At 36.6% G+C, this 26,067-nt stretch overlaps 1 long non-coding RNA gene across 1 annotated transcript in view; it reads left to right on the forward strand.

The window, feature by feature from the left end:
• The window catches only part of LOC110357686 (uncharacterized), a 79,018-nt gene that overhangs the window by 36,945 nt on the left and 16,006 nt on the right, over positions 1-26,067 (forward strand). The window lies entirely within an intron of this gene.

Consider the following 26,067-nt stretch of genomic DNA (forward strand, 5'->3'; position numbering starts at 1 on the left):
ACAAGTTGTAAAAAAAAAAAAAAAAAAGCTTATGGTTTCTCATTTTTTCCAGTAAAATCTTCTCAGATAAGATTTCTACATCTGATGGTAATGACCAAATGGGGGAAAAAAAACCCCACAAAAATAAACAACACATATCTGTCATTTTGTCAAGTGAGAATGCTGTGCTAAAGACTGCTTTTATATGCTGTCCTATAGTGCAAGATAAGTGTAAGTACTTTGGCTTATACAAACAAGCACTAACGTAAGAAAATGGAGAAAAAGAGGATTTATGTCCCTTGTTTACTGGTGTGAAACATGTGCAGCCTCCCTGTCACTGCAAGCACATCTTTGATCTCTCTTTCCTGTCAGAATTATTTCCCGACCCTGAGGGCAAAGCAAGAGGTTTTCTAGAATACCCGTGTGTATGCCAACAAACACTCAAATATTCAACAAGATAGCCCTGCTACACTTGTGTACTGTGTTTGTGTACAGGGTTTACTTTAGTTTAAAATATCACATAGCTTCTTTCAGGATATGTTGATTTACTACATTCTGCTTTGTAAAAGGATCTATTCAAACAATGATTCTAAAAAAATATTTGATATTGATATTCATCACTGTCCTGTACGTAGGGTAGTATTTCAGAATACCTGAGAGCATGGGGTAATCTGCAGGTTTTAACAGCTTTCGCTTTGTAATTATAAAATCATAGAATCATTTAGGTTGGAAGAGAACCTTAAGATCACCAAGTACAACTGTAAACCCAAAACTGCCAAGTCCACCACTAAACCATGTCCCTAAGCACCTCATCTACATCTCTCTTAAATACCTTCAGGGATGGCAACTCAACCATTTCCCTGGGCAGCCTGTTCCAGTGCTTGACCTCTCTTTCCATTAAGCAATTTTTCCTAATATCCAATTTAAACCTCCTCTGGTGCAACTTGAGGCCATTTCCTTTCATCCTATCACTCGTTAATTGGGAGAAGAAACCAACACCCTCCATGCTACAACCTCCTTTCAGGTAGTTGCAGACAACAATAAGGTCTCCCCTCAGTCTCCTTTTCTCCAGGCTCAACAGCCCCAGTTCCATCAGCCGCTCCTCATCAGACTTGTCCTCCAGATCCCTCATCAGCTTCATTGCCCTTCTCTGCACTCTCTCTGGTACCTCAAGGTCTTTCTTGTACTGAGGGGCCCAAAACTGAATACAGCATTTGATATGGGGCCTCACCAGCACCATGCGCAGTGGGATGATCACTTCTCTAGTCCTGCTGGACACACTATTTCTGACATAAGGCAGGATTAGGGCACAGTTAGGGGACAGCAAGGGGGCGAGGAAAGGACATTCCAGGAGATAGTGAGCATGACACTGAGAAAGGCTGGTTTTGTTGCATCTCTTGAAGAAGTTATTTGTTTACCTGATGTCATGCAGATGGATGCTCAAAGTCTTGTGGAAATACTCCAGCTTCCAAAAGCCTGCACAAGTAAAAGATAAATGAAAGGGTTTTGTTGCTGTTGTCTTACTAGCAATATTAATACTCTGGTTCTTCGATTTATTACTTTTGTAATTTTTTTAACAGATAAGAATTATGTTTTTGAGGGCAACTACTCTTCCTGTTACCTAATCTCTTAAGAGCCCTTTTGCAACAAAATAATTAAACTGATGAGTCAGTTCTTATATAGATGCTTGTAAATAAATCAAAGACAAGATCTAGGCAGAGATAGGAAAACAGTGCCATTGCATTATTTCTGTTCAAATTGCTGTGTTTTGGAGCCCATATTGTTTTACCTGTAATTGGATTAGCATGATCTTTTTTAAGTCACCAAGGTATGCAATGATTATCCATCATTTCCTGTATATGTGTGAAGTTTAGCTAGTTGATTTGCGCATTAGTTTGAGCTTGAGGACACTGAAGATGTAGAGGATTGTCTAGGAGAAAAATGTTGCCTAGGATTAAATTTAATTAATATATTTCTCCCCAGTGACCTTATGTAGAGTTGTCTGTGAGATGCAGTTTAGTTGCATTGGTTGAGGAGAAATGCAGTCGTTCCAAATAATCCATGAAGATCACTTTATCTGTTTGTAGTTCAAGTGAGTTTAGACAAATAAGACGTAATCAGGGTTATTGGGATTTTGCCATCCCATTCTAACACCTCTGATTTCCAGGTTAATTGTAAGGGGATCTTTAATGACTGTGGGTGATTTCAGGCTGTTTTGTTGTCTCTTCCCAAAGTACATTGACATTGTCAGAAAGTATCTGCATATTACTATTTGCTACCAAAAGTATTAATAAGGTACTCCCTGGGAACAGAACTGCTGTTAGCAGTGCTAAGACGTCCTTCTAGTTAATGTCTTTAAAGACTGAAAAAGGGCATACTCAATGGACTGTAACTTTTTTCATGTTTTATAAATCTACATGTGCTCATCATATTTGACATAATAATCAGACTAATAAAGTTTCCAGCTCTGAAGATGATTCTAGTTCATTGCACTGGAATGGCTGAATCCAGAAGCTACCCAGTGAAACAAAATCATTAAGTAGCAACAAAAATGAAATATGTTTATAAAGCTATTTTCAGGTATTATCTAATGGGGGCATATCATCATACCACATAATTTTATTTTCTCAGCAAATTGTTTTTAGGGGATATGTGCAGCAGAGTACTTATGAAATTTAATGCAATTCAATGTAATGAAGAAATTTGCATTTGAAGCACAGTCACAAATGTTATGGGACAAGCAGCATTCTATTAGAAGGCATTTCAAATGTTTCTGAACAGCAGCTGAGGAGGATATTTCCTGATGTGGCTCTATTACTGCAGCACATTTTCTCTTCATCTGTAACTACTTCTTAAAAATAGAAAAGGCAAAACGGAAACTTCAGTTACCGGAGAATACAAAGGACCTCAATTCATCTTTTGAGAGAAGTAATGAGCAGAAGGCAGCAGTTAGTCATCCACTGAAGCTTTCCAGTGGAGAGACTCTGATAATTTGACTGCTCATTTTGAAATAGAAGTTCTCCCTGTCCCCGGAAGGTTTTTCTTTTTCTTGGCAGCTCTGATAGGTAGCTTCTTTCATGAAAAAAGGGTAATGAATAATGGCTCATAAAATTTTCTCTGTCATGCTCTCTGTTTCCCCATCCTCCTCCTGTTGTTTCTTCCAGATTTTTATTGGAAAAGGACCCAATACTCTTCCTAGTTGATAGCCTGAGGAATCAGGCTCTGTGTATGACCAGTTCATATAAATCTGTCGTAAGTTAACTCTAGGCTACCAAATTACCAGTGGAACTTCTGTGTTCTCATTTTTGTAGTCTCCAGCTGTAATAGTTTCTCTCCTCTTTATTTCTATGCACATTTAACTTCATTCTTGGTTTTGTTTTTTCTGATATATCCCAAGTTCTTTTATGTCCAAGAGGCTTCTTCCAATGGTGTGTTGTGGCACTCTGCCACATTGTGTCACTATAGCAGATACTTTTGCTACTGCTAGAAAACTACTGCTAATGTTTTGAAATACAGTAGAAAAACATGCATTCTCTATAGTTCATTGAGGCACGAGTGTTGAAAAACCTTCCTATATCCCTCCGGAAAAATTGTGATTTTTTGATATGGAGTTGAGGAGAGAACTAGACAGTAGAATAAACGTAAGTGTACAATGTTGCATGTGGAAGATGATTATTTCACCTCCATGATAACAGGCATCTATCTACAGCTATCTCCTTACTGATGTTTTCAAAACTAAATTTAGAAATTTGTTTGTTTGCTTTTTTCACTATCTGATTTTAAACTACCTCCTGCTAATTATGGTGACAATTAAAATTTTAACTGTATGCCCATAAAAAGTGCAAACATAGAACACTCACTCTTTAATTCCTGCTTAATTCCTCCCTGTTTCTACAACTTACTTAATGAATCCTGAAAGACCAAAGAGGGGAATTATACTTCAGAAACTGAGGTTACTCAGTATATAAAGGATCAAGATAAGACACAGGTTATAGAATGATCAGTCCAAAATGGTTTGATCCTCCTGAATTTCAACATCTCAGGAGGATTGTAAATCAAAGACATGTAGCTATAAATGTACCCTATGGAAGGATATAGACTTCACAACAGTATGCTTCATCAACTTATTTGGCACTATGTCTTAGGTGGAGTGACATTACATAATTTGTGATGACTTTGTTCTGACATCTTCCCATCACAAAGGATTGATGGACCAAAGTCACAGAAATGTCATCAGTGATAAATTCAAGCTAGACTTTAATCTTTCTCACTTGATGTAACATCAAAGAGGAATAACACAGCCTGCAAGATAGTTTAGACAACTTATTAAAGAAAAAAGATCCACAACTGACAGATTGAGTGAAAATCGTATTGATAATTTAAGGTGTATTTTCTTTCAGAGTTTTTAACGGCTTCATATGTAAAGGCTCAAATAATCAGAATTTCAGAAGGGATGCAGACCTTTGTAATCCTGCAGTGAGAGTATTTCCTCTCGCTCTTGCAGATTTAATGTTAATTCTTAAAAGGGCTTTGAAAAAGCAATCTATACAGTACTCAATCTGAGTAATAAAAATATAGTTATTATTGAGAACAATGTTGCTGATTGCTTGTTCTTGAAACTGGGACTCTAAAATTATACAGAAGGCATATGCCCTTTGTGCCAGAAAACTTCAGGTACTTGCTTTAAACGACTAAACTAGAAATGAGGTTGTCCTTGGGTCCTATCATAATCAATGGATAAAGACAGGCAACTCCAAAAAATGAATCACTTCATAGCTAGGTTCCAGTGATTTTTAAATGCATTCTTGGATTTCATTCATCCCTTTTCATATTAAAAATCTAATATTTTAAAAAATGGGAATCACAGTTTACGTATTGGTCAAATTCATTTTTTTAGCAGTGATGTTGAATTTCATCATCATGAAAACCTGTGTGGACACAGTCTGGAGGATTTTTTTAGCCCCTTGCAGTCACACACACACATACCCAGAGTATGCTTGGGATTGGAAGGGACCTCAGAAGATCATCTAGTCCAATCCCCCTGCCAGAGCAGGAAAGCCTACATGAGGTCACACAGGAACATGTCCAGGTGGGTTTTGAATGCCTCCAGGGAAGGAGACTCCACAGCCTCCCTGGGCAGCCTGTTCCAGTGCTCCGTCGCCCTCACTGAGAAGAAGTTTCTTCTCAAATTTAAGTGGAATCTTGTGTTCCAGCTTGATCCCATTACCCCTTGTCCTATCATTGTTTGCCACCGACAAGAGCCTGGCTCCATCCTCGTGACACTCACCCTTTATATATTTGTAAATGCTAATAAGGTCACCCCTCAGTCTCCTCTTCTCCAAGCGAAAGAGACCCAGCTCCCTCAGCCTTTCCTAATATAAGAGGTGCTCTACTCCCTTAATCACCTTTGTTGCCCTGCACTGGACTCTCTCCAGCAGTTCCCTGTCCTTCTTGAACTGAGGGGCCCAGAACTGGACACAATATTCCAGATGCAGTCTCACAAGAGCAGAATAGAGGGGAAGGAGAACCTCTCTCGACCTACTAACCACCCCCCTTCTCATACAGCCCAGGATGCCATTGGCCTTCCTGGCCACAAGGGCACAGTGCTGGCTCATGGTCATCCTGCTGTGCACCAGGACCCCCAGGTCCCTTTCCCCTAAACTGCTTTCTAATAGGTCATTCCCCAGCCTATACTGGAACCTGTGGTTGTTCCTGCCCAGATTCAGAGCTCTACACTTTCCCTTGTTAAATTTCATCAGGTTATTCCCCGCCCAACTCTCCAGCCTGTCCAGGTCTCGCTGCATGGCAGCACAGCCTTCTGGCGTGTCAGCCACTCCTCCCAGCTTGGTGTCATCAGCAAACTTGCTGATAGTACACTCAGTTCCCTCATCTAAATCGTTAATGAATATATTGAATAATATTGGCCCCAGTACTGACCCCTGAGGCACTCCACTAGATACTGGCCTCCAACCAGACTCCGCACCATTGACTAGCACTCTCTGGCTTCTCTTCTTAAGCCAGTTTGCAATCCACCTCACTACTCTATTGTCCAGACCACACCTTCTCAACTTAGCAACTAGGATGCTATGGGAGACTGTGTCAAACGCTTTGCAGTCATCTGGAGCATTCATGTTTTAATTGTCTTGATTGTCTCATTTCAACAACAATTTTGATCTCACATCCAGTATTGAATTTAATGTCAGTAGAGAAGCTGGTGATCAGATAATGAAAAATTTGCTCTAAATATTGATGCATCATTGTCTCTAAAAATATAACCTCTTTACAACATCTTTTTTTTCAAAAGCTGATCTTTCCAAAGCAAAAATAGAATTATAGTATATCCAGATCATGGAGTGCTGAAGAAGAATGTATTTTATTTGTATTGACTAAGTCTTTGCTCTTTTTTTGTTAAAGAAATTTACTACAATATGTATTGTGTGTGTGTCTTTGTTTTTGTTTGCTTGTTTGTTTATAAATTATAAATACACATCAGCAGAAAGTAATATGATAATGTTATACCATTTTATACACGAGTCACTAAAGGCCTTAGTTACTATTAACTTCCAGCCAGTTCTAAATTAGGCTCAATTTGAACATATTACCTCAAAGTGAAAGGTTCCAGGTCCCATTACTAAACTTGTGATTTATGTGTTTCTCCTCAACATATTTTTTTTTTAATTTTCTAATGTACAGTAGAAGTTTTTTTGCTAACCCGATCTATATTTCAATGCAAATAAATGTTTTGTTTGTTTTTGTTTGTTTGGGTTTTTGTTTGTTTGTTTCGTTTGTTTGCTTGCTTTTTTTTTTTTTTCTCTCGTACTAGAAATATCACTTTTTCAGACTTGGAACAGTTATATTAAGAGACATCTTGGAATATAAAGCAAAAAGATTACGGAAACCTTCTATTTTTGTATGATTCATTCTTCAATTTAATCACAACAAGTTTGAGTGGATTTGAATGCAAAACCACAACTAACAATGCATTTTTTTCTCTACTTTTTTAATACACAGTAATAAAGGATAGTTTGATTGATATATCAAGCAGCAGTTCCTTTGAAAGAGATGCCATCCCTATTTCTGTAAAAATAATGCAAGGTCTGAAAGGTCATTGACATTTCAGCAGAAGAAAGAGATTTTGAGATGCTGGTTATCAACATGTCTTTTAGATTTTTTTTTTTTTTTTTTTTTTACATTTCATCAAAGACAGTGTAATTAACCTTAGAGCAATGGACAAAACCCAACATCATCAATTGACAGAATAACTTTGTCTTCTAATGCTTGCTGGTTATATAATGTTCTTTCTATAACACTTCTCTTTATGTAAAGACTGTATCAGAACTCTTCACCACCACCTTGATTAGAATCTGTCTCCTCCCTTTCTATACAAATACCCTCTTTTGTTTAAAAAATGTGGTCTGTGCACTGAAGTTAAAGCAATGACATAGTAAAAATGAAGACAACAACAAATAATTATGCCACATGAGGAAAACAGCATTAGTGTCAGATACCTCTGAACTTTATGAAGTAAAGAAATACTCTAAAGTTCTTATTTTTCTAATCTACTTTAAAACTTAGGATAGGAAAAGAAAAGGAAAAATATTTTCTGGTTTAAATATTTGGTTGGATAGTGTGTCGGCCTTTTAAATTAAAAAATATATCCTCTGCTGTATGATTTTTCTGTAAAGATTTGCTGTTTGTAAAAGAAGAAACATACATGCATCTCCATGAGTAGAGTCTTATGAAAGAGTAAACATATTCAGGAAGAAATCATAACATACTTTTTCCAACAGTCGCTACAGGTTACCCTACAATGCCTAGTATTTATCTAATGAAAATAAATGTTACAGGTTTTTCTAAAGAAGGTGCTTAGCATGATTAGATTTCTTGCATAATGACCTTCTGATTTTGGAATACTCCCTTTGCAAGTGTCATGTAAGGTAGTTATTTTTTAAAAAATCTTGTGGTGACTTGTGTTGATGGTTTCCTTTACTGCTGACAGATATCTCTGGATAGGAGAAAAATTTGTGTTCTTGTTTTGATATAAAGCCCAATTTCATTGGAGCAATAATTTTCATTGTAGATAATTTATTCTACTTATTTCTGTATGCTAACAAAAGCTTAGGCTGAGAACAGCAAAACCATTTACACTAGGAGATCATTTTGGAATTTAAAAAATGGTATTTTCATATTTGAAAATGCTGAGATTTAGAAGGAGTTAACAATTTCTCCAGATCAATGAAATAAAAAAAAATAATAATTCCATTATATGAGAAAAAAAAAACCAAAACGCTGTCTGTGAATGCTTTTTCACTCCTTTGAAATAATGGTAGGTCGCTTTTATTAGTTCTTAGATATTTTTTCTTCAACAATCCGGTGTACAACTGCAAACAAGATGATCTTAATAAAAATCATAAATGCAATAGCCAATGGCATAATCTTGCCCTTGTTTGCAATTTGGGTTTTTTAAAAAATACTTTATGCTTCATAATGTACTTTAAACATCTTGCCATTAGTTCACTGCACAGTCCTTCTGAACTGGTCATATTTACCTTATTTTAATTCTGCTTATCCTCTTACAATTCTCATCTCCCCTAACCTGAGCTGTTCACAAACTGTGCATTCTAACTTGTAATTAATCTCTTCTTTAAGTAAATAGCTTTTCTGTTCAGCCTCTGCTTACCACCATTTCTGTAATTTCAGTAATTTCTTTTCATGCCCTAGCATATTTTATGACTTCTTGAGAATGAACATGGATGTCTCCTAAGCATATCTCCCCTCCCTGATCCTTCTTGGATAATCTGTCCATGGGCTAAATCTCTGCATGGTCACAGCAGTTGCTTCATTACCTCATCTCATTCTGACAAGTGCTGTTTTCTGTGTTTTTGTCTATCGTGGTTCTTCAGTTCCCATAGAAACCTGTTCAGATGCACAGGCAATTCAACTTGATACTTTAGCTATCTTGATGTCTGTAGACAGGAGTGCTACCCCCAGGTAGAAAGACTGCCTGGGCCTGGCTCCTCCATCCTGAGCATGAGGAAGAAGCGTGGCTTCCCCATGAATTCAAACACTCAGAAGTTTTGAGTCCAGATTAACCAAGGAATCATTAGGATCTGTGATGCTCATTACAGACCTTCATTTCTGAGGTGCAAGCTAAACCACAATTCCTATAAACAACAAAATTATGTAGTGCTTTCAGTGATTTTAAGTTTTGACAACAGCTGCAGCAATAACATCTCCTAATTTCATGCCTTTGTAGGGTTTCTTTACAACCACTATGAATAGAAACTCAACTTTTCTTAAATCAGGGGGAGAATTTTCTTAGAAATCAATGATTTCACGTCTTTCTTGCCTGTGAGAACTTCCTGTTTGTCTCAGATGAGAAGGACTCTATGCATTTGTTTTAATTGCCCCATAAAGAGGCAAGGAGTTTAGTGGAACATCAAGTTTGCTACATAAAGAGATATAAGACAATATCTGTGTCTCTGCCAAACTTTTGGTTTCTCAGAATCACACCTAACTTTATGAAATTAAAATAAAACATTTAAGAACCTGGAATTGTAAAGCATAAAACTTTTTAATGTTAGTAGTGTCTCTGCCTCACCTGATTCAGCTGCACATTGAATCTCAGCAACTGTATGTCTTAACTTGTCACCAAATCCCACGTACATTTTTCACAGGACTACCCTGCTGAATGCCAGCAGGCCTACACCAGTGAAAAATGTTATAGCAACTGATTAATTGATTTTGAGGTTCTTGAGATTTTAATGTTGTGTAAATCCTAGGCAGATGTACGGTGCTATAAAGTAATAATAATTGTTGTTGTGCAGGAATTTATTTTTAACTATTGTTAAAATGTTATTAAAATATGATAATCACAAGAGGATAGGGGAAAAAAAAACAAAAAAACAAACAAAAAAACCACAAACAAACAAACAAACAAAAAACAAAATGTAACAAAAACCCCAAACAAGCAAACAAACAACCCCCCCCAAACAACTGAAAAAACAGCACAAGGGGTGCGTATGTAAAGAAGCAGAGGCTTGATTCACTGTAGAAAATCACAGGGAGGAGAGGAAAGGGAGATATTTGAGGAAAAAAGTAAGAGTGGTAGTTTCTAAGTGGAAAGAAAAGAGTGATAATAAGGCCAAAAGGGGAAGGAAAGTGCCAGGTTTTAGGGGGAGGAAGAAGAGAGTAAAAATACTTTAGAGAGACAAAATTGAAATTTAATTGAAGTGGATAAGCAGAAGTGTGTCAGAGAAGAAAGAAGCAATGGAAACATATGCATGGAAGTGGAAGAGCCTAGGAGAAAAGTCTGGAGGGATGAAAGTGTTAGTGGTGTTTGGACACAGCAGGATTCTGTCAGATTGCACAGTAGGAGTGAAACAAAGGAAACTGTATTTATACTGGAGGAGCTGTAAAATAAAATGTGTGAGCTTTTAGAGGTCTAAGGAAATCTCTATTACGCAATATAATAAATAGAATTGTTTTATCCTGCCATATTTTACTAAAGATAATGCGCTCTAGTGAGTGTTTTCATGATTATTGTGATCACAGAGTCACACGGAATTACACAGAATCACAGGATGTTGGGGATTGGAAGGGACCTCAAAAGATCATCTAGTCCAATCCCCCTGCCAGAGCAGGAACACCTAGATGAGGCTACACAGGAATGTGTTCAGGCAGGTTTTGAATGCCTCCAGAGAAGGAGACTCCACAACCTCCCTGGGCAACGTGTTCCAGCATTCTATTAGCATCACTGAGAAGAAGTTTCTTCTCATAATTAAGTGGAACCTCCTGTGTTCCAGTTTGTATCCATTGCCCCTTTTCCTATCATTGGTTGTCACCGAGAAGAGGAGTCTGGCTCCATCCTCATGACACTCACTCTTTACATATTTATAAACATGCAGGGAGATGCTCCACTCCCTTAATCATCTTCTGGACTCTCTCAAGTGGTTCCCTGTCCTTCTTGAACTGAGAGACCCAGAACTGGACACAATATTCCAGATGTGGTCTCACCAGGACAGAATAGAGGGGAAGGAGAACCTCTCTTGACCTACTAACCACCTCCCTTCTAATACACCCCAGGATGCCATTGACCTTCTTGGCCACAAGGGCACAGTGCTGGCTCATGGTCATCCTGCTGTCCACCAAGACCCCCGGGTCCCTTTCCCCTGCACTGCTCTCTATCCTTCCACACTTTCAAAAGAAGCAAAGGGATAACAGCCTTCTTTGAATAAATGATGTGCTGTAGGGTTGTAAAGAAGTTCAAGAAAATATTGAAGATGAACAGGGTTTTTCTGTAAATGTTAAAATAATTCTAAATTATAGTCTAGCCTATTAAAATTAATTTAATTACCTATCCATCACCTGTCCACTTGTTTAAATGTCAGGGTAGCATTTGTCCCTATTGCAGTTAGATGTCAATGATGTTACAATGTAACAGAATAAAAGAACATTTCAATCAAATATGCAAAGAGATTACAGAGACAAAATAGCTACCTATTGAATCTAGTAATACAGTCCTCATGTGATTTTTATGAGGAAGATTCCCTGAAGCAGAATAACAGCTTTGGCAGAATTTGCTTTTGATAGAATTTCAATCAGTGTTGTAGATTATTATTTGCTAATAATTTTTGTTGCCATTGTGTTTGTTTGCTTTACTTAAAATTCATAAATGTTGCCTGTGTGATAAAATGTCTAAGACTAGTAATAACCTTAATGGAATAAGATATACTTTCCAGCGTTTGTTTAGTAGAATGCAAATGAAATTGGAATTTTCCTTGTATGATCAAAATAAAATAAAATTTCACTCTCGTGGGATAAGCTCTTAAAATGTATTTCAATGAATGAGGAGTAAACTGATGGAAATTACACCATCTAATTAGTTAATGCAGATGTCATATCTGGACTGCAAGATATGTACTGGTAAGTGACTATTACATTTCTACTACTGCTTTAATTCATGGATGAGAAAAAAATATCCCGTGTAATTTCAGCAAATAATAATACACCTTTATCTGTTCAAAGACAACATTTTTTTTAGGGTACGTATAATCCAGTAATCATTTAAACAGCAGAAGGTTCCAGCATAAGCATTGATTTTTCAGCTCTTCTGAGCTAGTGAAATTAAAAACTCAGGCCTTTATTTGAAAGCTAAAGAAGCTAATGTTGATTTAAAAAAAAAATGTATGCGTCTAGACCTTACAATGACTACTTCAATACTGTATTACTGAAAACAAAATAAAACTGAAGTTCTAGTTTAGAATAAGAGGCAGTTTCCAATGAATAAAAAGTTTTAAACTATGTTTTGCCTCCTCATAGTATAAAGTTGTTTTCTTAGTAGCAATTACATATATGCAATCTTCCATCAAAACTACATTCGCTTACTAAAAATGGACTCAGATTTTTACATCCCAAGTGCTGGTTCTATGTGGTGGTTTTTTCTGGTTTAAAATCAAAGGTGATAAAAGAACATGCAACTTCATTATAAAGATTTTCAGAGAACTGGGCTGTAGCAGCTTAAATCTTAAAGTTCATATATCCTACAAGTACTCTTGAAAAGGCTCTTCTAAAATGTCAGTTCTGGTGTAGTTTAAAAAAGACTTCATATCTTAAATGTTCCTCCTCCAGCTGTAACTTGTATGTATTATGTAGCTCTTAGATTTTTCTTTAATATTTTATTACATGCATGATCATGTTTGAGGAAAAAAAAAAGAAGATAGGGACAACTATAGTATATCCTACTGTGCTATAAAGTACAAATAGACTAACTCAAGACTGTACTTACAAATATCTTTGCAGTCGGAAATTTGAAGCAAAATAGCTTGTAGTTATACTCCCTTGTTGTAGGTAGGAGGAAAGGAAAGATTCTGTCCTCATCTTCCAATTACATGATACAGATTCTGAAGACAGCCCTTTGAGGCATATTAATCATCTGTTGAATTGCTACACGTCATTCCTTAGCTACTTAGCTAAAGGCCCAAATGATATTTTCCAAACTAACACTCAGTTTTTTAGATTTTTTTGTAACTAGTGTAATGATTTAAAGGTCAGTCCATATGAGATGTGTCATTTCCATTTGATTTAATGACTCTTGATACTCAGAAGCTTTACCTCCTGCATATTTAGGAGAAAATAATGCTTTCAGGCTCTACTAGTAGAGTCAATCTATTTATTTGAACAGTGACTACTCATTTTTCTCTGAATTCTCTCTTCTCAGCAAGAATGTGGTCATTACATTACTGTGAACAGATAATCTACTCCACTATTTGTACTCCTTCAGCTGAGGTATGAGTGAAATGCACCACTCACAAACCTGTTCTCTCTCAGTTGGAAGTTTGCTAGTTCTCAGCAGAACTTAATGACACCTGCTTCAGTCTCATGGCTGCTAATTAAATGGTCTGATTTCTGCATTAGAGAAGGTTATGTCAAGCCAACTTTATGCAACCCTGATATCCTTCATTCCTTCTAACTTCTATATGCAGTGTACTCTTTAGAAAAAAATACATCATCACAGAAGGAAACCAGATATTCTGCAGAAAGAAAATTTTGCAAGAAAGAGGGAAAATTTACTATTAACTGTTGATTTGACAAAGTCTAATGCTTTCCAGCGAGGAGGGAAAAACAACTCCCTAGCAAACCACTCAGAGAGGTTTCAGAGGGATACCCCACAAAAAGTAATGGACCCCCTACCCTGTTGCTGTCGGGCAGAGATTGGGGACCAAAAAGATGATGAGGGTTGGAAGCAAGTTCCAGTTCAGCGCCATGGGCAACCCCCCTCCCTACCTGCTTTGCTTCCCCAGATGCCCCTGTGCAATAGGTTTGAGGCCCTGGATCTTGAAGAAGAGGTAGGTGAGGATCTGGCACAAGGCCCACCTGAGAGGTCACATAGAAAGAGGCAGTTGACTCCACGCCTCAAGACCACCTCAGATAAGAAAGAAAGAAGGGTAATTGTAGTAGGCAATTCCCTTCTGAGAGGGGCAGAGGGCCTAATTTGCAGAGCTGACCCTCATCGTAGGGAAGTTTATAGTCTACCTGGAGCCCAGATCAGGGACATCACCAGGGCCCTCCCCAACCTGGTGAACCCAACAGACTACTATCCACTGCTGATCTTGCAGACAGGTGGGGAAGAAGCTGCATCCCACAGTCTGATGGGAATGAAGAAAAATTTCAAGGCCTTGGGATGGATGGTAAAAGAGTCTGGAGCTCAAGTGATTTTCTCTTCCCTGCTTCCAGTTTTGGGTGATGACATGGGATGGAATAGAAAAATTCAGTCCATAAACAACTGGCGACAAGACTGGTGCTACAGGCAGGGCTTTGCTTTCTTTGATAATGGCTGGTTTTACAAGACACCAGTCCAGACAGTGATACACGGGAAAGGTTTATCTCACAGTGGCAAAAGGATGCTGGGATAGGAATTAGCAAGGCTCATTTGGAGAGCTTTAAACTACATTTGAAGGGGGATGGGGTTGTAGCTGGGCTTGCGTCAGCAGGGCAGCACTCTAGAGCTGGTGAAGGCTGGGAGATCTCCCATATCCCTAGGGTGGAATCAGTGTACTCAGCTCGCTCTCTGAAATGCCTGTACACCAATGCACACAGCATGGGGAATAAGCAGGAGGAGTTAGAAACCTGTGTTCGAGCAGGAGATTATGACCTGGTGGCAATTACAGAGACATGATGGGACAGCACACATGACTGGAATGTTGACATGGATAGCTATGTCCTTTTCAGGAAAGACAGGCCAGCCAGGCGTGGTGGTGGAGTTGCTTTTTACTGAGAGAGCAACTACAATGTATTGAGTATTGTCCAGGTACAGATGAGGGACGAGTTGAGAGTCTATGGGTGAGAATTAAGGGGCAGGCTGGCAGGTGTGATACTGTTGTAACTAAGGCCTTTAGTGACTCGTGTATAAAATGGTATAACATTATCATATTACTTTCTGCTGATGTGTATTTATAATTTAAAAACAAACAAGCAAACAAAAACAAAGACACATACACAATAAATATTGTAGCAAATTTCTTTAACAAAAAAAGAACAAAGACTTAGTCAATACAAATAAAATACATTCTTCTTCAGCACTCCATGATCTGGATATACTATAATTCTATTTTTGCTTTGGAAAGATCAGCTTTTGAAAAAAAAGATGTTGTAAAGAGGTTATATTTTTAGAGACAATGATGCATCAATATTTAGAGCAAATTTTTCATTATCTGATCACCAGCTTCTCTACTGACATTAAATTCAATACTGGATGTGAGATCAAAATTGTCGTTGAAATGAGACAATCAAGACAATTAAAACATGAATGCTCCAGATGACTGCAAAGCGTTTGACACAGTCTCCCATAGCATCCTAGTTGCTAAGTTGAGGAGGTATGGTCTGGACAATAGAGTAGTGAGGTGGATTGCAAACTGGCTTAAGGAGAGAAGCCGGAGTGTGGTAGTCAATGGTGCGGAGTCTGGTTGGAGGCCAGTATCTAGTGGAGTGCCTCAGGGGTCAGTAATATTCATTACCGATTTAGACGAGGGAATTGAGTATACTATCAGCAAGTTTGCGGATGACAGCAAGCTGGGAGGAGTGGCTGACACGCCAGAAGGCTGTGCTGCCATGCAGCGAGACCTGGACAGGCTGGAGAGTTGGGTGGGGAATAACCTGATGAAATTTAACAAGGGAAAGTATAGAGCTCTGAATCTGGGCAGGAACAACCACAGGTTCCAGTATAGGCTGGGGAATGACCTATTAGAAAGCAGTTTTGGGGAAAGGGACCTGGGGGTCCTGGTGCACAGCAGGATGACCATGAGCCAGCACTGTGCCCTTGTGGCCAGGAAGGCCAATGGCATCCTGGGCTGTATGAGAAGGGGGGTGGTTAGTAGGTCGAGAGAGGTTCTCCTTCCCCTCTATTCTGCTCTTGTGAGACTGCATCTGGAATATTGTGTCCAGTTCTGGGCCCCTCAGTTCAAGAAGGACAGGGAACTGCTGGAGAGAGTCCAGTGCAGGGCAACAAAGGTGATTAAGGGAGTGGAGCACCTCTTATATTAGGAAAGGCTGAGGGAGCTGGGTCTCTTTAGATTGAAGAAGAGGAGACTGAGGGGTGACCTTATTAGCGTTTACAAATATATAAAGGGTGAGTGTCACGAGGATGGAGCCAGGCTCTTCTTGGTGACAGCCAATGTTAGGACAAGGAGTAATGTGGTCAAACTGGAACACAAGAGGTTCCACTTAAATTTGAGAAGAAACTTCTTCTCAGTGAGGGTGACGGAGCACTGGAACAGGCTGCCCAGGGAGGTTGTGTGGTCTCCTATTCTGGAGACATTCAAAACCCACCTGGACACATTCCTGTGTAACCTCATCTAGGTGTTCCTGCTCTGTCAGGGGGATTTGACTAGGTAATCTTTTGAGGTCCCTTCCAGTCACTAACATTCTGTGATTCTGTGATTCTGTGTGATTTCTCAAAAGTTTGTCTTCTAGTTGTATTGGTTCTTAGAAAGTAAAACATCTCTCTTGTGTATGTTTTCAGATTTCATTTTCGTGCATTCCTTGTTGACAAACCATTTTCTGTGGTCTTGTTTTTTTTGGTTGTTTTTTTTTTTTTTTTGGTTTTGTTTGATGATCTATAATACTTTATATATAGCTTTTTAAAATAAAGTATATAAAACTAATAAATCATGTAAATGTGTCTTGATAAGGTCACACACAATAATTACTTTCACAGACAGAATCTAAAAGCTTGCTTATAAATGACCTTGCTCAAAAACAAGTCCAACAATTATTTTAATTAAATGAAACAAGGTATATTGCTTTAAGGGAATAACTATAAATGTGTTCTTACCATTTCTCTAGTGACATTATTGGCCATGGTAAAAGGGAGACTTAGAAAAAGGAAGCAGTTGGAAAGTGGTTTATATCAAGTGAGAAGATAAACGCAACATCCTGTAATAGTGTTTTGCATACCTTTCTTTGACTTACTGTTTGTGTACACCCTTGCTCGTTTTAAGAGGTCAGCCATTTCAAATCCCTTTTGAAGCTGGCTGATCATGCGATGTAATTCCGCATTCACTCAGACTTTTATAGATATACGTATTTAAGACATCTGTATAGCAATAAGTCATTGGCTTAAATTGCTAGAGCTAGTAATCTATAACAAGCTTTGACAATAGCACTATTGCACAGGTACATAAATCCATAGGTTTCTATTCTTGGTCACTTTGAGAACAGAACATCTCATATTGCACAAAAATGTCACTTTTCTATCATACAACATTGTTACTCTGTGTAACTGTTCATTGTTTGGCAGAAGTTCTTATTGAGCAACACTGGATTAAAATTACTTAACTGTTATGGCACTGATTACAGTGTTCTAGCCTCTGTTCTGCTTTGTCTTTTGTGCTCTAAGTGTTCTGGATGAAGCCTACTCCAGCAGAGAGGAGATGGTATATCCTTTCTTTACTCTTGAATGCAGTACAAGAGACTTCTGAGTAGTGTTAAGGTGTTTTCTTTTTGTTTGAATCATTCTTATGAGGCGCTAAAATATACTATATAATATAAAAAGATAATGTAATCAACACCATGAATTTTTCCATACAACAAATCACAGAAGAACAGTTCAGGCTAAAGTCTAGTTTTAAATTATTCTGCTTTTACAACTGAACTTTCATGTGACAAAATACTGTGTTGCTAGCTGATGGGCTACAAAAGCTTAATTTCCTATTGATAATAAAGTGTCATTAAATACTATGTTTAACAAGTATTGTTGAAGTGAGAGTAACCGATGTTAACATGTTAAGATCTTGTAGGAAATCTAGGTTTAAACTTCACAGTGGTACAGCAGGAAATTGTCAATGAAGTTTATTTGCTCTAAGCATCCCAAAGCAAAGTCTCAGGCATGAATTACATAAATTAATCTAAAATAAATAATTTATTTGTAAGGTACAGTGTAGAGAGCTACTCAAGCTGGGTGCCTCCGGAAAAGGGATCCTGAGCAAAGATAACCCTACACAGTTATACCCTTAAATCTAAGATTTCCACCCCTCATGTACGAATTCAAGTCAATTTTAAAATTAGAGTCTGGGGTCTCCCTCTTCTTCATTGGATTCCTTCATTTTTGTCAGGTGAGCCCTTTCTTATCTGTGCAAACATTAATCGAGGTGCTGCCCCTTAGCTGGCTATTTTGCACTTACACTGGGAAGAAAAATAAGTCCTTGGCGACAACCAAAATGTTAGTAAGTTCTCAAATTCTGCTGTTTCTCATCTGGTTTTGATGTGCCATTCTGTTCGTTTACTTATCTCTAGAGTTGTAGCCTCTGCTGGTGATGAAAACTCCTTTTTCTTCTAGCTTGAACTGAATATGGGGGTCTTCTTTACTTAACTAGGGAGAAAGTTCAAAATTTCATCATTTGTGGCCTAAGCAAACTTAGTTACTCGCCCTAAGCAAGTTATGCTAAGCAAGGTCTACATAAGCAGTTTCTAAGCAAGTTCTGTAAGAAGTAGTATACCAAATAATCCAATGAGCTAAGACAGTTTATATTTCCTAGAAGAAATATAGCTGGTCATCTTTATTTTATTTAGTCACAGCTGTTTTATTTGAGTAACACGTTATTGAATGGAAAACCAAAAGCAACCTGATCAAATATATGTCAATACAATACAATACAAGTAAAGCATAAATTAAAAGTATCTATCAGTGTGAATGCAAATGAATAGTTGCTGCCTCACCGTTTTCTAGTATTTGAGGAGGGTTGGTTTTGTTGGTTTTTTTGTTTTGTTTTGTTTTACTTTTGGTTTTGGTTTTTTTTTTTTTTTGTTTGCTTGCTTGTTTGTTTTTTCCTGCTTGCTAATAGAAATAACAAACAGATTTTAAAGGCAACTTTAAGAACAGATGTGCAGAGGAAGATTTTTTGGCTTCACCATGTTATTTAGAGCATATCTGTTATAAGCTATGAAGAAAAAGATGAGGAAGAGTACAAGAATGATTTTTGATAATGTTATTTCTAGGTTAAAACAAATGCCATTAATTGCTGATATTCAATATAGAAACTTCCACTCTGACATCAGAAAATATTTGCAGGGTTAATTGAAGAACCCTACAACAGGAATGTGAATAATTATTAATCTTTGTCAGGAATAAAGGGAATTAATTATAGGAGAATATAATGGAACGGTAAAACCCTAGAAATGAAAATGAAATTCACAGCTGCATTGTATCAGTTCAAAATGACATTAATGCTAGAAAAGAGAATATTTCAGTATTTGAACTTGAAATATGACAAACACTGTAAGAAGAAGAGTTGTAGAGACATAGACTGATGGCAGAGGTTTTTTCCTAGGGACAGTGTACATAAAATTTTAGAGCATGGCTTCGCAATGTTTGATCTGATAAGACTGGAAGCTTCTAAAGTCTCAAGAAACATTGCTGATTAATACTATATTTAGTAGCTATTTTAAATACATTTCAACATGCAGTCTGAACACTACCATTGTCTGTTCTCATCTTCAGTGCTTAATGCAAACTCATTAAAAAAGTTAAGAATGTATCTCAGAGATCATTTTGCAAAAGAAAATAAAGAAATCCTAAAATACTTTGACATAGTATGTAGCTGGAATTGGCAGAAAAATCTTTAACATTATAAATGTTCCAGACAGTGATAGATAAACATTCTTTTTCAGTTGTGTTAAAAGACTGACATTTGACAGTGGGATTTGGTAGAAGGGTAAACACCTTTGTGGGGTTTAGACGTATTTTGTATTTTTTAAAAAAATCTATCTGCCATTCTTATCTAATTTCTATGCACTATCGCTATTAATATTATATTTCCTGAAATACGACTTACTCCTTCCACCCTACACTGTCTTTGGATTGAAATGTAAATGAACCACGTACTTGTCTTTAGTTTTAAGTTCACCAGTCAAACTTAGGGTAGACTGTTTTTAGATGAAAGTAAATAAATCTCTTTGCACCGTTCAATGTTGTGATCAAAAGACATAACTATACATATATATGTATGGTAATGTGCAGCTTACCATACCCACCTCAGTCATCTCATTTTTTTGTCTATTGGAGAGGTCACTGATAACTAAGGCATTGATAACTAAGGATTTTAAAACTGCATGTAAAATGCAAATGAGGAAATCATGCTTTTTGACCTAATAATGTTACATATTAGTCTATCATTTGAAATGTTCTTGTTGTCTATGTAGCAAATGGAAATTAATGAGCAATTTAATGATACATTAAAATATTTTGGGCATTATGGTTTACTTCATCTGCAAATTGAAATGTCAGAAATGTTTCTGTTTCACATGCTCAAAAGTCACTAGAGATTTATTTTATCTCTAATTTAAAAAGCTGAAATTCAGCAATAAATTTTTGAGAGAGGAAGGGATATCAGGATGCAGTAAAACGCCTGTTTAAGTCATCTTGGTAGTTTCATGGATTTGGCAGATCTTTCCAGTCCTCTGTGTCTTTCCTGCTGTATTTTGTATCTCTACTGATATTAGTTGAATATATTGTTAAAAATTCAGACTTCTGTTTATGAGTTCTGATTAAGATTATTAATGTTTTGAATGGATCTACACCAGGTTGATATTTGCAGTTCATACATGGAGGCTTTTGCTTCTTCACTGCTTTTTTCAGCCCAGTCTTCAGAAACAGCTCAGAAAGGTGATTGTTCAGAGCTAGCAGAAGAGGGCTATTGCTTTAAGAGCTGTGTCGCTGAACTGTAATTTTTCTAACCAACAAGCTGACTCTGTTTAAGGAAAAACTAGTTTGTCAAAGGGAGACTACTGACAAATTGATTAGTTCCAGTAATGATTCCAATCAGGTTTCCCATCAAGCAGAGCAGGAGGAAGGGCAAAAAGGAATGGAAGTGGAGCTGTTTGATTTTCAGTCATGTTCAGCAGTTAAGGCTGAGGAAGATCAACTGCATTCAGAACCAGAGGTGGGGGAGGGATCCGTAGAACATCCACAGCACCAACACATACATTGCTGAGAACAAGGGCCTTTGTCATGAAAAGGTCTTACATTTTTTGCCATTAGGCAAAATAGAATAAACTTGTTGCATTCATTAATAGCAACCCATCAAATGGCTAGTGCAAGATACTCAACCATGTTTATCCTGTTAATCATGTACCTTTATTCATTAGGTTTCCAACTAATACTAGGTGGATGTTCGGTTTGGATGAGTGACAGTGTGCTCCATATGTTGAAAGTCTGCAATAATTATCTCTGGCTTAGGCTGTCTTAAGCTGCTGCCTTCTTTGTTTCAGTTCTTATAAGTAACTTATTTTTTCCCATACACATTTCGTATCTCATCTTCCTGCTTCTTTCACTGATGGTTCTCCTTTTTAGACTTCCTGTTAGTCTAGGATCTGTAGACCAATATGCATCAAACCTATCATCAGCTGAGTGCAACAGTCATCTCAATACTGGAATAACATTCTGGCAGACCATAAATAGGGGTAAAGCCAGAAAAAAAGTAATTTGCATTGATATGTCGTATAATGAGTAGTCAAATAAAGTGTATAATAAGTGAGAAAGTGGTAATTTAGCAGGAAATGCAGCTGACAGGAGGAAGTGACAATCTTTTACCCACTTATCTACATTTTTCCATCATCTGCAACTGTAGGATCCAATTTATAGCTGAGGTTACTTCTTGCCATCCCAGTTTTGCTATAAAAATAAGTGATTCCCTCCCTTATTAGGTGTTATTTTGATCAATATTGAATGCAAATATTTTGTGGACCCTTAGAAATGTGAAACATACACAATTTTTTCTATACTGTTACACAATTTGTACTATACAGTTATACAATTATTATACTATACAATTATTATACTATACAATTATATAATTATTATACTATACAATTATTCAATTCTATATTATTACATAATCTAATTAGTTCCACAGAGTTATTATCTTCAGATAATATTTTCATAAATACTAAATTTCAGCTGTTTCTTTCTTCAATACTACATTATTTTTATAACATGAAATTTTAGTTTGCTATATACATAAAAATTAAATACTGTATATCAGAGAGGTATGTATTTGTTACATGGCAGTGCACAATATTAATTAACTTAGAGAAAATTTAAGCAATAATTAGGACTGCAATAAAAACTTAATAGGCCATATCCAAAAGAATGGTGAAGGTCGGCAGTTTTTTCACCATCACCTGTTCTCCACAATTCTTTCTATGATTGCCAAGTATGAACTACAATAACAACGTACATTTTGCAAGCTGGATTCCTTTTTGGATTCCCTGTCGAGGGTTTTGATTGTGGGGTGACAATAAAACCCTTATAGATGTATTGTTAACCTCCTCTCCTCTCCCCCTTCCCCTTTTTGCCCCTCCCTCTCCCCGCTTCCCACTAAGGACAGGTGATCGGGAGGAAAAGAAGGACAGAGAGAGAAGAGTTGGAAAAATTGAAGATGTTATACTAATGCTACCAATAAGAATAGAGAAAATAATACAAAATATACAAAACCAATCTTGAACGTCTCATCAACTGCAGAGCCGGCACCCAAAGTCCTGGATTGGACTCTGCAGCCAACTGGAACTGGATTCATCCTCTCACAAGGCCTCAATTCGAAGGGACGACTAGCAAGATCCTTTCCTAATGTCAGCCATAAGCAAAAGGGAAAAAAGGGCCGAGATCCTCGTGATCTCCCACTTTTATATGAAGTATTCACATGAATGGAATGTCATACACAGTTGGTCAGTTTCTTGGTCACCTGTTTCTCGTTACCCCTCTAGCGAGAATTCCATCCATGTTTATCAATAACTTCGCATTCCATTGCTATGCTTACCAAAACATGTATCTGTGCATACCTATACAGGTACATATGTGTATGGATGTGTGTACAGATGCACATACATATATTCATATATTTATGAATAAATACACATTTATAAAAGATGCAGTGAGAGTTTGAATTTTTTTCACCAATAGTTATATATTCACACTGTAAAGAAGAGTTTATTTTGGGAAAAGCATAAGGTGCTTCTTCTGAACACAGAAAAATGGGCTACCATTAAAATTATTTTCTTTTTTTTTTTTTAACGATATTTTAGAGAGTTGTTAGGGGTATTAATTAGCTACTTTCTAGGTATCTATCAGTTTAAGGCAGGATTTGGTTAAAAGGTCAAAAGCACATTCACACTTGAAAACATCATTTAGACCCTTGAAAGTATCGTAATCTCTACTGATCACTTTGGTTCAACCATCTTTGGATACTCTTCTACAGTTTTCTATAGTAGCAGTAAGACTGAACTTTACTCAGTAATAACTCAGCAAGTTATTGTTGTATGTTGGTCATGTTGGTATGTTGGTCATGTTATACTTTGTGAGAGATCTTATGTTATAGGAAGGAGAATTAAAGTTAAAAAGTCAAAGCAGGATGATCTCTTGTGGCAATTGAAACCTGCTGTTTCACCGGGAAACGATGTTCAGATAGGACAGATGGGAACATTTCTCGAAACATCTGTTGTCCATCATTCTTCTGCACAGCCACCCAGATGCTGTTGACAACTTCTATGTAAATCATGCTGACAGTTTGTTCAATGTCTTTCCTGCTGTGACTGAGGTTGTTGTGGTCGTGCCATCTATCAGATGTAGAAGTCATTGTGGTCCTGCAAGAGTAGCTCCAACTGTTTTGTTGCCCAGTGAGCAATGGTAGTCATTAAATCAGTGAAACAGTTTCTCTACCTAGAACTTATCTCAGAGAAGGAATTGTTACTTTTTTTCCTTGATTATGTGTGAAAATGAGCTTTAGGTACTAAGTGTTATGCAGGCTATAAAAATGCTGGATTACTTTCTGATTGTTCTTAGCCTTTTTCCTTTACTTTTTTCAGTGATGTTGACAGATATTTCTCTGACCTTGTGTTTCAAAATTACTTTAATCTCAAGGATGTGGCATACAAGAGGGAAATTAGGCATGTATTGTTGTATAAATGTCAGGCTTATTAGTTTACAAATGCTGCTATAAAATCTTTACGTTCATAGGAAGTTGATTTATACCTAATATCAGGCTGGAATCTACATCTTCATAATTTTGTGGCTTAAATGAATCAAAGGTTTTGATACTGTCTTAAGGGCAGGGGAGAAAGGAATATGTAAAGTTTCTTCAGTTCCCAAGGTACTCCAAATAATGAACCAAACCACCGGATTTTAATAGATCACTATATAACTGTTACACACTGTTTGAAATTTTCCTCTGTTGTGAAGAAAAAAAATATTTGCATAGAATGATAACCTACTCAAAGACACTGGAACGGTACAGATATACAATGAGGTGAGTATGCATAGTTCTTTTGCGGCAATTAATAAAGTCTTTCAAGTTACTTATGATTTGTTTTCCTATACGAGACAGCAACAGACTGGTGGTGGGACTCCCATAGTCAAATGTTAGCGAATAGAAGTTTCATAGGATGGTTGAAAGAATTAGAGGAAGACATGATGTAATGATCTCTGAGTGCTTCCTGAGAAGTACCAAGTATACTCCTAAATTTTTGTAACCATTAATGTATAAATATACTGAATAACTTGCAAGAACAGAAGACATTATATAAGTACAGATAACCCAGTGTCTGTACGCTATTAATGTATCTAATAATCTGAGTTGTTCTGTTCTTGTGAATGTGTTTGTTCTCATACATTCTGTGACACTACATATGTGAGTGCAATGAATGAAATATATTCCCTATAATTCAATTGAATTTATGTAAATTATACTATACTTTGGCTAAAGTAAAATTACAATGTTGTCCACTTAATGATATAAACAATGAAAAAAAAAAAAGTGTTTTGTATCATTCAGAAAGAAAGGTATTCAGAAAGCCAGATAAAATTATCACAATAGTAACATAGTCTCTAAAACTTCACACCAACATCTTTACACAATACACATATGTAAGACTGTGATATGTTTTAGAAATATGCCCTGTGCCTACTTATAAGCTTTATTTACTTTTGTTAAAATTAAAAATAAAAGTTAAAATTTGATTTGTTTTAGTCTAAATTTACCAAGCTTTATTTTATTTTTTTAAATTTTATTTTATTTTATTTTATTTTATTTTATTTTATTTTATTTTATTTTATTTTATTTATTTTTTTTATTTTCTTTTTTATTTTTTCTATTGCTAAAAATACATTTATTGTGAACATCAGTTGTTCTATTTCTAAGTAATGTTAATCTGTTCTTAATTTATTTTAATAGCAAAGGTAAGAAATGATGATTTAATACTTATTCTGAAGTGCTACTATATCATTGCTTTCTACTTTCATTAAAAGGGATTTAAAATATCAGCAATCTGTAATGATTTGTATTCCAGCTTGCAATCAAGTTAGAGGTAAAAAATCAAGCACTTTATACTTTGTGGCAGTTATTTTTCATAAATTTATTGCTTTCATAGAAGCCTTCACCACCTTGAATTATAATACATATGTGTAACAAGATGCATTATTAGGAAACAGCTATGCTGTCTGTATTCTACAAACTTTTCTGAAATTAAGAAATTATGACTTTTTATGCTTTCAGCTACAATCAGACACAACATTTGAATTGCAATAGTCGTAATGGTCATAATAATCATAATACGTAAAGATAAAAAATAAACTGCGTGGAGCAGTGAACCCATGGATTTACAGTTCGTTAGAGCTGTCTAGATCATATGATATATTTCATTTCTGTTAAGTGGTGCAGAATCCCATATACCAAAAACATTACTTCACTGATGAAGGCAGAAAGTGGGGTATGCTTATAACACTTCAGGCATTTTCATGCTTTTGTAAACTGATGTCCAGTAATATACCTAAAAATTAGCAGATTAGCTATGTCTGAGAAGAGGAAGAAATTATTCAGGTGATTTTGTTTGTCTATTGCTGCTAATCTGACCCTTTCAAATGATAGTGCTGAAGTATTTTTACAGTTCTTTTAAGAATCCAACAGCTAGCCTACATGTGGAAAATAATATTTCAGCTATTGTGGATTCTGTCACTTACATTTGGATATATGTGAACATGTTGAAAGAGTGAAGCATGAAATGAAGAGCTCTGTTAGAAGTGTTTCTTTCACTTCTGTATTC

This window comes from Columba livia, chromosome 2, assembly GCF_036013475.1.
Source record: "Columba livia isolate bColLiv1 breed racing homer chromosome 2, bColLiv1.pat.W.v2, whole genome shotgun sequence".
Lineage (NCBI taxonomy): Eukaryota > Metazoa > Chordata > Aves > Columbiformes > Columbidae > Columba > Columba livia.